This window comes from Passer domesticus, chromosome 23 (assembly GCF_036417665.1).
Source record: "Passer domesticus isolate bPasDom1 chromosome 23, bPasDom1.hap1, whole genome shotgun sequence".
Lineage (NCBI taxonomy): Eukaryota > Metazoa > Chordata > Aves > Passeriformes > Passeridae > Passer > Passer domesticus.
This window is the reverse complement of record NC_087496.1, coordinates 3,050,358-3,065,624: the sequence shown is the minus strand read 5'-3', so window position 1 is coordinate 3,065,624 and position 15,267 is coordinate 3,050,358.

Genomic DNA, 15,267 nt, shown 5'->3' with positions numbered 1-15,267 from the left:
ACACATCATCTTGCAAACAGAAAACCTGGAGAAAGCCAAAAGCAAAAATAAGGTACCTCAGAGACGTCTTCTCCTCGAGGTGATGCAGCATCCAGCATGGCCAGGAGAGTTGGGGTGGCTTCAAATCAGCCTGGTCCTGCCTGCAAGGAGAAGAGGATGTTCACCCCACACAAAATGCAGAGGATTTTACTGTTTCTCACTATTTTAGTCACTGGGGGAACCAATAAAACTATTTTGAACAATTCGTTATGATCATAACAAAATAGCTTAAAGATTCACACAGGAACATTCCCTGTTGCACAGAATCCAGAGCTGGGAAATGCAAGAAGCTCCACAGCAATTTTGGGGGCTGATTTGGGAGTGACACTGTCCTCAAGTACTGAGCACCCTCAGCTCACACCAGTATTTGTGCACAGGGATGCAGAAGTGCCTGGTGTGACTCATGGACACAGCAGGGAATCCTGGCTATGCCCCAGGAAAAACAGGGCCCAAAAAAACTCGATCCCTTGGGAAAAAAGACAGACTGATTATAAATGTATAGACTATAAAATAACATCAGAGATCACTGGGAGCTCTGCCACATCCCTCCATCCTAACTCACAATATCTCTTCACACTCTGCAATTCACTGGCCTCTGTCTCTGCACCACCTCTGCTCTGCAGCAAAGCAAACTTCCGGCACTGGGAGAAAAAAAAAAACACCTAAAAAACCCACAACAAAGCAAGGATCCAACACCATAAAAATAAATTAAAACCCCTAGAGGACACTGAGGAGAGTTGTGGCTTCTTTTACTGCATTTTCCAAGGTGCTGTTTAAACACAGACAGGGGAAGGTGCATAAATACATCAGCTCAGCCCTCTGGCCTGCAGAAGCGTTGGCAGAGCACAGAGAGCACCAGGAGCTGGGATAATTATATTTTTGTCACCCTCCAGCCAGCGCAGCCACAGCCCTGCCTGGGATCTGCTCCTCCAGCCCCACACAGTGGAAACTCAGCACTGACCTGCTCCATGCTGGACAGGGGGGATGAGAAATAACTGCTCAAGAAGACATAAAATTGCCTTCGCAGACCATCCACTCCTGTGCAAAAAGGGTCAGGGTTGAGTTATCCTGGCCCTCACTGCTCCAAGGTGGGGGTTTGTTTCAAAAACTTCACAGAATTCACAGAATCACAGGATCACCAGGTTGGAAGAGACCTTCAAAAGCATCGAGTCCAACCCAGCCCCAACACATCAACTCAACCCTGGCACCCAGTGCCACATCCAGGTTTGTTTTAAACACATAGACCAATCCCACATGAGCACAGCCATCTTTCAGGAGCTGTGGAGAGTGATGAGGACATCCCTGAGTCTCCCTTTCCCCAGGCTAAACAACCCCAGCTCCCTCAGTGATTCTTCACAGGGTTTGTGTTCCAAACTCCTCACCAAACTCGTTGCCCTCCTCTGGACACATCCCATTCCAAGGTTCTCCATGGCTAGGGATATCTTGCACTAGAGCAGGCTACTCAGAGGCACATCCAGGCTTGAGCAACTTCAGGGATGGGGCAGCCACAGCTTCTCAGCTGTGCCAGAGCCTCATTGCCCCCACAGGGAAGAATTGTTCCTGATATCCCATCCATCCCTGCCCTCTGGCAGTGGAAGCCGTTCTCTGTGTCCTGTCCCTCCAGACCTGTGTCCAAAGTTCCTCTCCAGCTCTCCTGGAGCCCCTTTAGGCCCTGGAAGGGGCACAGAGGTCTTGTCACAACCTTCTCTTCTCCAGGATTTTCGTCCCCTTATCGTGTCCCTCCAGACCTGTGTCCAAAGTTCCTCTCCAGCTCTCCTGGAGATGAAGCCAGCCCCAGCCCCTTTAAGCATTGTAAGGAGCAACACAGAATCCCAGAAAGGTTTGGGCTGGAAAGGACCTTAAAGCTCATCCAGTGCCACCCCTGCCATGAGCAGGGACACCTCTCACTATACCAGGGTGCTCCAACCCCCTCCAACCTGACCTTGGACACTTCCAGGGATGGGGCAGCCACAGCTTCCCTGGGCACCTGTGCCGGGTCCTCACCACCCACCCAGCCAAGAATTTTTTCCAATATCCCATCCATTCCTGTCCCCTGTCAGTCCAAAGCCATTGTCCTTTGCCCAGTCTCCCACCTGGATGGCCCAGAGGAATCAGCCCACACACAGCACGAGGGGTTTGGGAAAGCTGCTGCTGTCCTCCAGATGAGCCTGGTGGAAAGGGCAGCTTGGGAATTCCTGGCACAGTGGGAGGATAACCCAGGGCTGCCCTGGTGCTGCCCATGACCCAGCCTCCCTCCTTCCCTGATTCCTCCTAATGCCATAACACTCAGCATAATAAATATTGTTAAAAGCAAAAGCCTCTCTGGAGACTTCGGCTCTCGGGCGCAGGTGTTCAGGCTGTGGTAATTGGGTGAGTCATTCATTAAAGGAAATGCAATTTAAAATCTATTACATTCTTTAAAACACAAAGCTTTTGATTTGTCCCACCCATTTCTGGCCCAAGCCCAGCAGTGTCCGGGGTTCTCCTGTGCTTATCAGGCTATTTCTGCAGCAGAGCAGCACGACACAGACTTCACCCTCTCCCATCCCCTGAATCCTGTGGGCTTGTAAAATCTCCCCTCCGTTTTGCAAAGCCCTTTTAATTTCTAATTTTTATCAAATAACCAAAGAGGGGAAGCTGGAGAAACCTGGAAGGTAAAAGAGGATGCATCACCCCAGTCTGTGAGGATAAATTGGATGATAAAACACAGCTCAGCTGAAGGACACAGGGAAACTCCTCAGTCCTGGGGGGGAGAGAAAGGAGTTTGATCAAAGAAAATGCCAGGTGATTTCTCCCAGCAGGGAAAGACACTGCAATAACCAACAACCAAAAAGTTAAAGACAGACAAATTAAATACAGCACAAATGTTTAGCAGCAAAGGTGATTAACCTTTAAAAGCCACTACCAATGGCAGCCGTGGGTTCAGCATCTCCTGAGATCCTTAAATCAACCCTGAACACCTTTTCAGAAGATTTATGTTCGACAAACACCAAATCCAAGGCTCAGGAAAGAGGTATCTAATGACTTTCCAGGGCCTGTTTGTGTGATCTAAAAGTCCCTTCTGGCCCTAAATTCATTGCACTGCTGCAGCTGATCCTCAGCTGATCTTGGGAAGCAAAATCCTTCCTGGCCAACCCTGAAATCAAGACCCAAAGTCAGTCATTGAAGTTACCACAATTGCTTGAAATTCAAGCTAAACCAAACAGGAGAAAGGTTCAATCAAACCTTCTCCCTCTGCTGTATCCTCCTGTGCAATTGCTGGTGAATTTTGGGGAGAATAAAGCACAAAATGGTGGCTGGAGAGATTATCTTTGAGAATAACTCAGAATATATTGAATTTCAGGATATGAATATTGAGAATAATCTGAAGAAGAAGAAGACTAGAACAAGCTTCTAGGTCCAATTTTTCAAATCCAGACAAGAAATAAGTTGACCCGAGCAGCTGCCTGGGCTTTGCAGGTACCCAAACACTGGTGACAATGAGTGGCTCAATGCCACTGGTGAGGAAGGCACCAGGACAGGTTGTCCTGCTCCTTGGGCAGAGCAAGCAGTGACAAAAAAAACACTTTAGAGCAGTGTAATTGCAACGGCAGTGCAAGTTCTGTGTACACAGACCTACTGGCAGAGGGAAAAATCACACTTCCAGCCAGCAATATTAGAGTAGCAAACACTCCCAGTGCCAAGGTCGGTATGGCTCCTTCTCTCTGCCTTTTCTTTCCAAGAGGATGCCCTTCATTTGCTCTTGCCCCGAGCTCAGCAATCCTCAGGAGTCACTGGAGCTTTCTGGAGCTCACCTTGTGGCTACTATGCACCATCCCAAAATCCCCCAGGCTCCTGCACAGCCTAAAGACATCACTGAGGAGGGGGAGGATGGTGCCCAAGACACTTCTATGGTCACAGCACTGTTCCAAACCCCCAAATTCAGCACGAACATGGCACAAGGGTCTCACCTGAGTGTTAAATCATCACATGCAGAGCCCAGCCAGCATCACCTCCTGTTCAGATCACTGCTGATTCATGTCAGCAGCCACTCCCAGCACAGATCTGGTCACAGCCCCATTCTCCCTCTCTGCTCCAAGATCACAGAATGGTTTTGGTTGGGATGGACCCTAAAACACATCCTGTTCCACCCCTGCAAAGGGCAGGGACACCTCCCACTGCACCACCTTGCCCAAGTTGCTTTGAGAGTCTCAAACCATTCTAGTATGGAAGCAGTTCAGAACCCACTGCCAGGGCCTTTCCACCCTCACAGAGAAGAATTTATTCCCAATATCCCATCTAACCCTGCCCTCTGGCAGTGAGAAGCCATTCCCCTTGTCCTGGTGCTACCCTCTCCTGTGAAAAGTCACCATGTCCTTGTTCTGGGATCACTTTTCCAGCAAAGACTTTCCCTGCAATGCCAGTATTCCTGCCTTCTCCTGAGCTGGGCTCTCTCCAGAGAATTTCACCTCTCTGAGCCTCCACCACTGCTGACCCAGACTGGGATGAGCTCGAGCTCAGGGCCTGCAGCCAGTGGGAACCTGGACATTAATGGAGAGCCTGGCAGTGCTGGTTAATGGTTGGACTTGATGATTTTAGAGGTTTTCACAACCTTAATTATTGGATAATTATAGGATTTAGCCTTTGCCTGGCTGCCTGTGTGGCACAAGCAATAATTTGGAATTGAAAGGCTCCTTCACCACACACCAGGGCTGAAACCTCAAAGGCAGCATCTTCCTCCTCCACCAGTCCCAGTATTCCCAGCTGGTGAGTGCTTTTCCCTGCCTCGAGCACTCTGCTGCCTTCACTGTCCTGACAGAAGTTCCACACACACTCTCAGCATTCCTGCAGGACATTTGATAAGATTCCATCGCTCCAATGTCCAAGAGAAAATCTCTCCTGATTGTTCCTGGAGGCACTGGTGGAAATCAGTGATGTCTTCTCCAGCACAAGCTGGGAAGGGGCTGCATTTACCCACGGAAGAGCAGGGCCTGGAGTCAGCAGCATCGCTCTGATCCAAGCAAGATCAGGAATGGTGCTTTTGGGGAGCCACCAAAGGATCTGACACTCCTCATCCCAAACCCAAGGCTGCTTATCCACAGCCTGACTTCCAACAAAACCACAGTGATGCCTTCTCCTTGGTCTTGAAATTAAGAGCCAGAAACACTTAAGGGATAAAAGGTTTTTACTTCAGTATTTAGTAAGGATCTTTATGGTCTTAATGATCTTTATGATCTTAACACTTTGCCAAGGTGGAATGCACCAAAAATGCAAACCCATGGTAGATTGTGTATACAACTTTATTGACTTTGCAACTTAGCATACCTAACAAAGAGGAGAGGCTTCACTGAGAGGCTTGAATGAACAGTGTGATGTCTCTTTATCCCAAAGTAATCTTCCCTAGATGGGCCTGATTTCAGTTTTCAGGTTGTATTCTAGAGGGGACTTTGGTTTCTCAAGATAGTGTAAGACTTTCTGGCTTCCAGTTGTGAGGATTTTAGGATGTTTGATCTTTGGGCTTAACAGAATACCAGGACTATGCTAAATTATCAGATTTAAGCAATTACAATATTAGGGGCATTGAGAATACATAAAAGTAAAGGCAACAAATTACCATGGCATCAGCTGGGTGTCACAGCTTTGGTCCATGGGAGCCTGTGACACTCCCGTGGTTCCCAGCGAGGTTCCGAGCCCCAGCCTGCATCCCCCTGGCTGCCAACTCACCCTTTACCCGGGGATGCAGCCCTGCTTCCCATGGATCCCAAGGAAATCTGGAAGCAGCACCTGACTCTGGCCTGCTTGGAGCATTTTCTGAGCAGTTTTCTGGCTCTGGAAAAAACCCAGTGAGGACTTGGCTGCTGCAACACACTGTGAGGGAGCAGGGAAGAAACCCACATGTCTCCTTGTCCTCTTTTTCCCTGTCTGGCCCTAGGGCAAGGGGACAAGATGGCCCTGTGAAGAAACAAAATCCCAGCATGGAAAATCCCCCAGGGAACTTGGCAGGGCTCTCCCAGGAGGAGGCAGGGAGCCGAGAGCTGGTGCTGCTCATCAGCTGCCTGCTGAACGTACTGAAGGGGTAAATTAAATTCATTCATCTCATCCCAACTCACAATGGCAGCGTTTTCACCCAACACACACGTTTCTGACAATCAGCTTAATTTACTTCAATAATAAATGAAAAAGGGAAGTTTTCCTTTATAACAGAAATCAGGACCAAGTGCCATGGCGCTTTTTGTGTGGATTTTTTTTAAAGCAAACTATTCAACTCGTTCTCTTTAAATAAAATGATTCCTTTATCTATTATTCATTTGAAATACAGAAGGAGGACACAAGAGACTGGAAGCACATGGTTTGTTTCTGACACCTCTGGAATAGTTTTTAGGAAGACAAAATGCACAGAGCTTAGGGGTTTGGTAGTTAGGAGCCCAAAACTTCCATTTCCTCTGGTTTATGATTTTATAATGTTGCCCATCACTCTGGTGTCTCCATGCAAATCTTAGCTGGCTGAACCTGTGTTATTTGCTTGCTGGGATTGCTCAGGACAGGCAGGTTTTGTCCTGTGCCCACACGTGTGAGATGCAGCTACACAGATTTACACCAAGCTGCGGTAGAGGTGACTGTAGCAGCCAAAACACCTCCAGCTTCAGTCAGGATATTCCTTAGGGAAACCTCCTCGTGATTCAGCTCCTGAAATATTGGTTATTCCCTTTTTTAGGAGTAGCCTTGCACCAGGTACCCAGGGCAGCTGCAGACCTGTCTCCTTTCCACGCCAACAGGCAGGACTCACCTTCATCCCCCCCCATATACTTTTAATATAAATATATAAGAGGTACTCAGGGCTCTAGCAACGGAGAGAGAGACCAGCACCTCCAGAGGGCAATTCATCCAGCCAGCCTGTCTGGGAGGAAACAAATGGACTCTGGAGATGCCCATTTCTCTCCACTGACTAGGAGGGAGCCCAAGGCGACAAACCCCAAACGTTGACATCCAACTTTTAGACAGTCAAGTCAGAGCAGATTAATCCAACCCATTACTGGGGCCTTTAATTTTTGCTGGCTTGATTTACAAGTGCTTGCTCAGCATGTTGAGTCCCAATGTCACAACAGGGAGGGGGGCCCTGAAGAGTTCTTTGTCCTCTTCCCACCTTGGATGTGACCATCTGTACTCTGCCACACACCTCACCGTATCAAATGCAGATAAAATAAGAATTATTCTCGCTGCAAACTTTCTCTTGGAACTCGAAAAAGTGAAAATGTTCAATTAAGGTACATTGTTACCAGAGTTTGTAACACACTTGGAGACGACAAGATCTTTGGAAAGGAAGAATGTATCATTATCCTCGTCTTGTAGGTGGGGAAATGGCTGAATCATGAATAAAACACAGCTTTGGAGCCATAACCCACAGTTCTGTCCCTGAGGAAGCCAAGGGCATCCTGGACTCATCCCGGTGTGATCCTCACTCATCCTCAGCATGGGAAGAGCATTGAGGGAGGGGATTCTGCCCCTCTGCAGAGCTGCCTCCAGCTCGGGGGCCCAGCACAGGGAGGAGCTGGAGCTGCTGGAGGAGGCCACGGAGCTGCTCCAAGGGCTGGAGCCCCTCTGCTCTGGAGCCAGGCTGGCAGAGCTGGGGGTGCTCACCTGGAGAGGAGAAGGCTCCAGGGAGAGCTCAGAGCCCCTCCAGGGCCTGAAGGGGCTTCAGGAGAGCTGGAGAGGGACTGGGGACAAGGGGTGGAGGGACAGGACACAGGGAATGGCTCCCACTGCCAGAGGGCAGGGATGGATGGGATATTTGCAAGGAATTCTTCCCTATGAAGTCCTGGCACAGGGTGCCCAGAGCAGCTGTGGCTGCCCCATCCCTGGAAATGCCCAAGGCCAGGTTGGATGGGGCTTGGAAAAACCTGGGATAGTGGAAGGTGTCCCTGCCCACAGCAGGGGGTAGAACAAGATGATTTTTAAGTTTCCTTCCAACTCACACCCTGCTGGCATTGTCTGGTTCCAGCAGCAGCAGGACGGGGATGGCTTTGCCCAGCAGGGCAGAGGCTCTGGCACTGCCCAGTGCCTTCTCTGCTGTGGCAGCATCCCAAGGACAGCTTCCAGCCCTTCCTCACAGCAGCTCACCCTGCTCCTGTGTGGGGCAGACCTGCCTGGAGCCCACACCACATCCATCTCACATCCTAACTGGGTGCCTCCCGGGGACTAATTAGGCTCAAGACCCCAATCAGTGCTTGTGGGTACATTTCAAGCTGCCTCCCACTGCGTCTGTGAGATGAATCCAGCCCTTGGCTATTCAGATTTTGTTAATTGCAGCTATTCCAGAGGCACAATGGAGCATTTTTTATTCCTGCAGCACTGTGTGCAAGCAGGTGGATCCCATTACTGTCAACTGACAGCTCCACATCCCTGCCCTCCCCACTCCAGGGTTCCCACAGGTGGGAGCCTCCAGCTGCAAGGAGAAGGTGGGTTCCTGAAGGAGTTGTCTTCCACAACAAGAAAAAGCCTGGACATCTTCTGCTTAACACAGGAGGTCTTGCTGACACTCTGCCCGACCTGTTCACTCAGCTGAAAATTGCAGACTCACCTCTCTCCACCTGGGAATGCACTTCCCTGCTCTCAGGGTAATGAAGTCCAGGTCCATAAAGCCATGCATGCAGAGCTGGCCCTAAGTGTACCCTTAGATCACCTTCCTGGGGTTTTTGTCCCTCTACCCACAGGCCACTTAATTAAGAGTTAATTTTTCCCTCAGCAGTCCTTGCCAAGCCAGGGCAGAGTGGAGGCTGGAGCAGTGGCTCCTCCAGGGCAGCCTGGGGCAGGGCTTGCTCTTGGCCATGATTCCCCTGGGCTGGATGCTTGAAGTGGCTCCTGGATGACGCTGGGAGGGTTATTTTGGTTTTCTTTTGCAGTGTAGACCTATTCTTCTGGAATAAATTCTTACCACTTCCCAAGGATTTGTGCTCATTCCTACATCCATGAGAGCAGTGCAGCTGAAGGAAGGTGACAACAGAGCAATCCAGAGCCTGGAGAGGCAGTGATTTATCCCCAGGGGGATGGAAAAGTGAAGGACAATGCACTGGAGAGCTGAACAAGGCAGAAACAACAAACCCACCTCGTCTTTTCACTTAACCCACTTCACAGCCATCCCACCTCTTCTCCTCTGTCCTTTCCCTGCTCCAGCATTCCCAGCTCCATGCCCTGGCTGGGCTCCTCCATCAGGATCCCCATGGATGGCACACTGGGGCTTCAGCTCAGCTCCTGGTCAGTGTTTGGGGGCTCTTTGAGAACTTTCATCAGGCTGCCTTGTCTTCATTACACCAAGTAATGAATCACATCCACCTTCTCCCTCTCGGCCACAGCACCAATGGAAGTGGGGCTGAGGGGTGTTAATGAAGCCGTGGAAATCACTGGCACCTCATGAAGAGAAACCCTGGGGGTGTGTGGCAGGGTTTGGGGGCTCTCTCAGAGGAGATGGCAGAAGTTTCACCTCTATCTGCACTGGTGATGCCTTGGAGTGGCTGCCTGGAACAGAGGCCAGACAGAGTCAGGAGAATAAAGTGGGAATTCATTAAAGGCCTTTAACAGATCCACCTTGGGCAGTCAGAGCCTCCCAGAGGTTGCACCCAAGCTGGACAGGCTCACGAGTTTTTCAGGCAGATTTGAGTTTGGTGCATTTACACATCAGGGGTTAATTCTCCAATTACAGCTTCAGGCAATGAACTCCCATTCCCCCAGTTTGCTCCTCCCCAGTTTATTTTTGTTTATCATTTTCTGGGCCTGAGGCTGTTGGGTGTCCTTGGCTTCCAGGCCCAGAGGAATTGTTTTGTCTGACCAAGATGTGAAGGCAGGAGCTGACACTTCACATGGAGTTAGAGTTATGCACTAATGCAGCACAGGATTTGGAAAATATAAAGGTTAAAATCTTAAGCCATCACTGGCAGCAGCTCCTCTGGGATATTGTATTTAAGGGAGAGCCCTGGACCTTCACCAGAGCCCAACCTCCCCTTTGTACCTTGCAGATGTTTTGCAGCTGGATGCCACAGGAACAGGGGAAGGGATTCAGTACCCAAAGGGGGCGTGGAGCTTCTAAAACCAATGTTCCACATTTAATCAAGACTAAACAATCCCTGCCACTCTTCTGAGAGTGGCAGCAAACATCCCCAGCCTCACAGGTGAGCAGTAATCTCAATAAAGTCACGCTCCAGTACCTTCTCCTTAGCCCTGCTGAAGACACATCCCTTATTACAGAGCTCGCACACAGGATATCAGATCCCTCTCTCTCCTAAGTCTAAATATTGCCCCAGAAATTAATATTTTCTATACAATTAATATTTTCTACAGAGATTAAGCCCAGGTACTTGCAAGAGCACTTTAAAAAAAGACAACAACAAAACAACCCCCCCCAAAAAAAAAATTAAGAACAGTACTCCCTCAAAGATGATAAAAATATTTAAAATAATCAATCTTCCCAAAGCAAGAAGCCAACAATTTTTGAGAAAAATTTTTGAGACTTCATCCAGTAGCACCACTCTGGATCTTCATCTCCCAGCTTCATTTCCCAGGGATCTATCAACTCCTTGGAAAAGGAGCCACCAACCCAGTCCAAGCTCAACCTAATATGAAGAAATTCAAACATTTTGCCTCATATGAGGCTGGAAGTTTTTAGGGAGGAGCAGATCTGAGACTCAAGAGCAGCCTCTAGTTCCAAAGGCCAGTACTGTGCTCTGCCCTGGTCTCTCCCCAGCCCCAGGAGTTCTGCTGACCTCAAAAGGTGCTGTTGCCACTCTCTTGGAAGCAAAGCTCCTTTTTGTAGCAGTCCTTCCATGTTATTTTAGCAGCTGCTGTCTTCCAGGCTGCTGGAGTAAGAGATTAATGCTTTAATTATCCCGTCTGAAAGCTGGGAGGCTGAGCCTGTGGATGCTATACAGCACTGGCTCCTGGCACTTGTGGATCTAGAGGGACTACACACTAAAATCGAGCTGGAATCCAAGTGAGGAATACAAGTGGAAAAAGAAGTAAGACAGCAATCAGAATAATGTGCTTTTAATGCCTAATATCTCACAACCAGCTGGGGCTAGAAATTAAAGCTTCCTGCTTGCTGCGAGTGGGGGTTCCTGTCTTGCAAAGACTTTATCTCTCCCTTCTCCATCCCTGGTGGTGCAGGAGGTACCAGATGCTGAATTTTCCTGCCTTTGCCCCATGCTCTGGAACATCTGTAAGCACCTGATCATCCTCCTTCCTCACCCAGACAGCTCAGGGCTGCATCCAGCTGCTCCTGCACCCCTTCCTTGGACACAGGTCTGCTGCATGGACAAGGATCCAGGAGAGGACAACCAAGCTGGATTTTCCAGCAGTAACTCCTCCCTCTCCTGTGGCAGCTCTGGGGCTGGCTGATGGCACAGCTGGAGCACCATCACTGCTGGTTCTGCATCCCTGCCACCTCTGCATCCCTGCCATTTTCCTGTTTGCCTGCTCTCCTTTTCCACTCCTTATTTTTCTCCCTCTGCCTTCACTCTCTCACCACCTCAACCTATTTTTCTCTCCTCTCCCTGCTCCCCACCATCCCTCTCTCTGCTCCCCCTCCCTCCTACTTAGGAGGAGATCAATATACTGGGAATGCTGACTAGGGAATTAAATCCAGCCAGCCTGTCTCTTTGAGAGACCTCTCACTAATCAGCTTGGATGGATTCCTACTCCCCCCTCCACTGCCAGAGAACCTGCGATGAATTCCTCCATCCCTGGTTCCTGTCAGCCTGCACACAAGGAGGCAAATGTCTCTCTCATCTGCTCTGCACTCTGCTTTTCCTCTCCATGTCTGGATCAAGCAGGTTGGAGGCAATAGCAGCACTACCTTGCCTGCTTCTATTTTCTCTCTGAGCTGTGATCCCGACTGGAACGCTGTCCGTGAGTGAGCAATTCCATCTCTCAGCTGTGGGCTCCGTCTGCAGCACGTGGGGCTTCTGTGCTTTGGCATGTCTTTTCTCAGAGCACAGCTGAGAAGGAGAATGGTGCAAATCAGGCTTTTCAGGGGCATGTTTCTTGTCCTCCATGCCTGTCAAATGAGGAGTTTGTGCTTATGGATGTGCTGCCGTGCCTGTCTCGCTCAGGGTTGTCCTCTGCCTCGCTCTGCTACAGGGGATGTTCAGGCAGAGGCTCCCCAAAAACCAAGGGCAGGACAGAGGATGGAAATCAGGCAGCCCAGCTCACACAAAACTCTCTAAACCCAGCCTCAAACTGCAAAGGTTCTGCCACAATGGCTAAATCCTGCCTGGATTTGTCCCACAGTTAGTTCTGCAGCTCTGAAATCTGCTTGCTTGACCCCAAACCACAGCTGACACATCCCACTGCCTTTTCCAGCTATTTTTTATCAGAGAGTTCTGAAAAGGTTCGGTTGGGAAATGTCAAAATGTTTCTTTTGACATTTTTGCTTCCTGACATTCCTGAACTGCAATGTTTAACTTGGGTTTTTTGGGCTCTATCAAAACACCTCACTGGGATTTGGTTCCTGTAACACAGGAGAAACATGGATACAAAACAAGGGACATGGTGAGCGAGATAGAAACCTGGCCCATGAGGCCCATGATCCAAAATATGATCCCCAGGGCACGGCAGAGGGATTCACACATCAGTATTCAACTACAGGAAAATTTTGGCTCGCTTTGATGAAAAAAGATGTACCAATTTCAGCTGCCCAAAGCTGATCTCGCTAGAGCCTTCAGAGCAAAATAATATGTAAGGGGGAGGGAACACCGAGTCCTCATAAACATAATTAAAAACAAAAGTCAATTTTGTAGCCTCCCCGTGTTCCTCAAACAGGCAGTCCCATGAGCAGCCCCGCTAATGAAGCCTGGCTGCCTATGGATCGGTGTCTCACGGCTCAATTCTCTGATGTCTAATGAGGTGCAAGCTCTGATCAAAGTTTTCCCCCACCGCTGGGGAATTCATAACAATACACTCATCTGGGAACACGCTCATCCTCCGAGGCTGCACAGGATGAGCTGCTGCCTCTCCTCCCACAGCCGCTCTCGCTGGGTTGTTCCTCAGCCCCTCACCAAGCATCCTACATCAAACCTACAACCTGTGGGTGCAATCTGGTTGAAAAGACTGGAAAACATCACAGGCATTCACACAGAGCCTCAGGGAACCTGCTTCCCCAAAACTGCAGCTCTGAAGAGTTTTCCAGAGACCTCCCATCCGAGGATGGGCTGCAAGGTGGGCACTTGAGCTGTTCGCATGAGAAGGGAATGTGCAAACAGTGATAGGTAGGTCAGGGGCAGTGGTTTTAAACTAAAAAGGGAATGGGTTTGGATTAGGTATTAGGAGGGAACTCTTTCTTGTGAGAATGGGAAAGCCCTGGCACAGGGTGCCCAGAGAAGCTGTGGCTGCCCCATCCCTGGAATTCCAAGGCCAGGTTGGAGGAGGATCTGAGCAGCCTGGGATAGTGGAAGGTGTCCCTGCCCATGGCAGGAGACAGAACTGGATGAGCTTTAAGGTCCCTTCCCACACAAATCCTGCTGGGAATCCATGTTGCAGCAGCAGGACAGAGCCCTCCTAATCAGAACCCGGTGTCTCCCACCATGGAGCCAGCACTTGCATCACCCCCTCCTCTCCTAGAGCCACAGGCAGTAGGAAAGCTGGAGAGAAGGACACCAAAAAAAGAATTGAGGTGTGTGGGTGGAGAAGAGATGCTGTTTGGTCCGAGGGGAGGCAGGAAAGGAGCTGTAGGAGCTCACCAGCTGCTGGTCCTTTATTATAGCAGAGGATCACGACTGATGCAGAAGTAATTTCCGTGCATGGCTGCCTACGCAGGATGCAAGTGAAGTGAACCAAACTCTGCGCTGACATGTGTACGACTACGCCTGTGCGCTTAAACATGCATGCAAACAAGCTCTGCTCCTCCAAACCCTCCCATAGGCTCATCTCTGCATCCAAATGAAGCAAAATCAGTGTTTACCAGCATTTCTAGAGCTCACTGACAGCCAAAATACAAGATTTCAGCTGTTGAGGCCCTCCAAGGATTATCGTGTTTGTAGTGCTGGGTTTTTCATCAGCCTTTTCAGTCGCTGGCAGGGATGTCAGAGAGAAGCAGGGCTGAGCAGGGCAGGACACACCATGCCTTGATGTGTGCCCAGGACAGATGGGTTCAAACACACCAGCAGAGTCTGTGCAAGCCCCAGCAGCACAGGAGAACCTCAGCAGACCAAAGGAAGGCAGGAGAACAAAACCAGAATTTTTCCCAGTCACAGCCCCAGGTTGTGTCACAGATGAGAAGAGGCACAAGGCAGTGGGAAGATGCAATTCCCTGCCCCATCATTCCCTCCAAACCCAGCTCACAGAAACATTGCTCTGGTATCATTTAAAGAGTCACAGGATGGTTTGGGTTGCAAGGGACCTTAGGGACTCTCTCCTTCTACCCACCTGTCATGGGCAGGGACACTTTCCAATAGACCAAGTTGCTCCAAGCCCTGTCCAACCTGGCCTTGAACAATTCCAGGGATGGGGAAGCCTCAAGCCAACCACTCTGGGATTGTTTGATGGCAAAGCCCTGGTGAGACACCTTGAGCAGGAGCTCAGGAGCTCACTGCCACAGAGGGCTGGGTGCCTTTGGCTCAACACAAAACCAACTGAATGCCTCAACCTGTGGCATCAGGACAGGCTGAGAGGTTGGGGGAAGCTGTCACTGCCCAGGGATGAAGGGATGTGCCAGCCCTTCCTGCTCCAGCCAGGGCCACAGATGCTGGTGGCTGCCAGTGCCCAGCCAGGGGGGCAGATGGCTCTGCCCTGATAGGAGATGGCTGCGCTCCTGCTCTCTGAGTTGGCAGCCTCTACTCACTTCCATCGCTGCAGCTCTGTGTGAGCTGAGCCCCAGAGCCCAGCCAGCACTCAATGCCCCATGCTCAGTGCCCTCACAGACCCCTCTTTGCAGCCAGGGCTCCTCCCCATGCCAAGAAGTGGCGAAGGAGGCATTACTGCTGCCACCCTGTCTGCCAGGCTGGGGACACCTCTAAAACTTCATCACACTTGACTCTCATCCTTTTCTTAATTACCAGTGCGGGTGTTAAATTGCAGCCTTTTATTCATGGACAGGTGTGTGTCTTTGTCAGAGGTCTCTGCTTAAATCATCCACCTCGCCTCCAATAACAATGTTAATGATGCTCAGAGCCAGCGCTGGACTGTAAAACATATTTCCCTGATGTTTGTTCAATAATTCTCTGAGAATTAAAAACATCTATTACCGGCTGCAGGATGCTGAGAGGC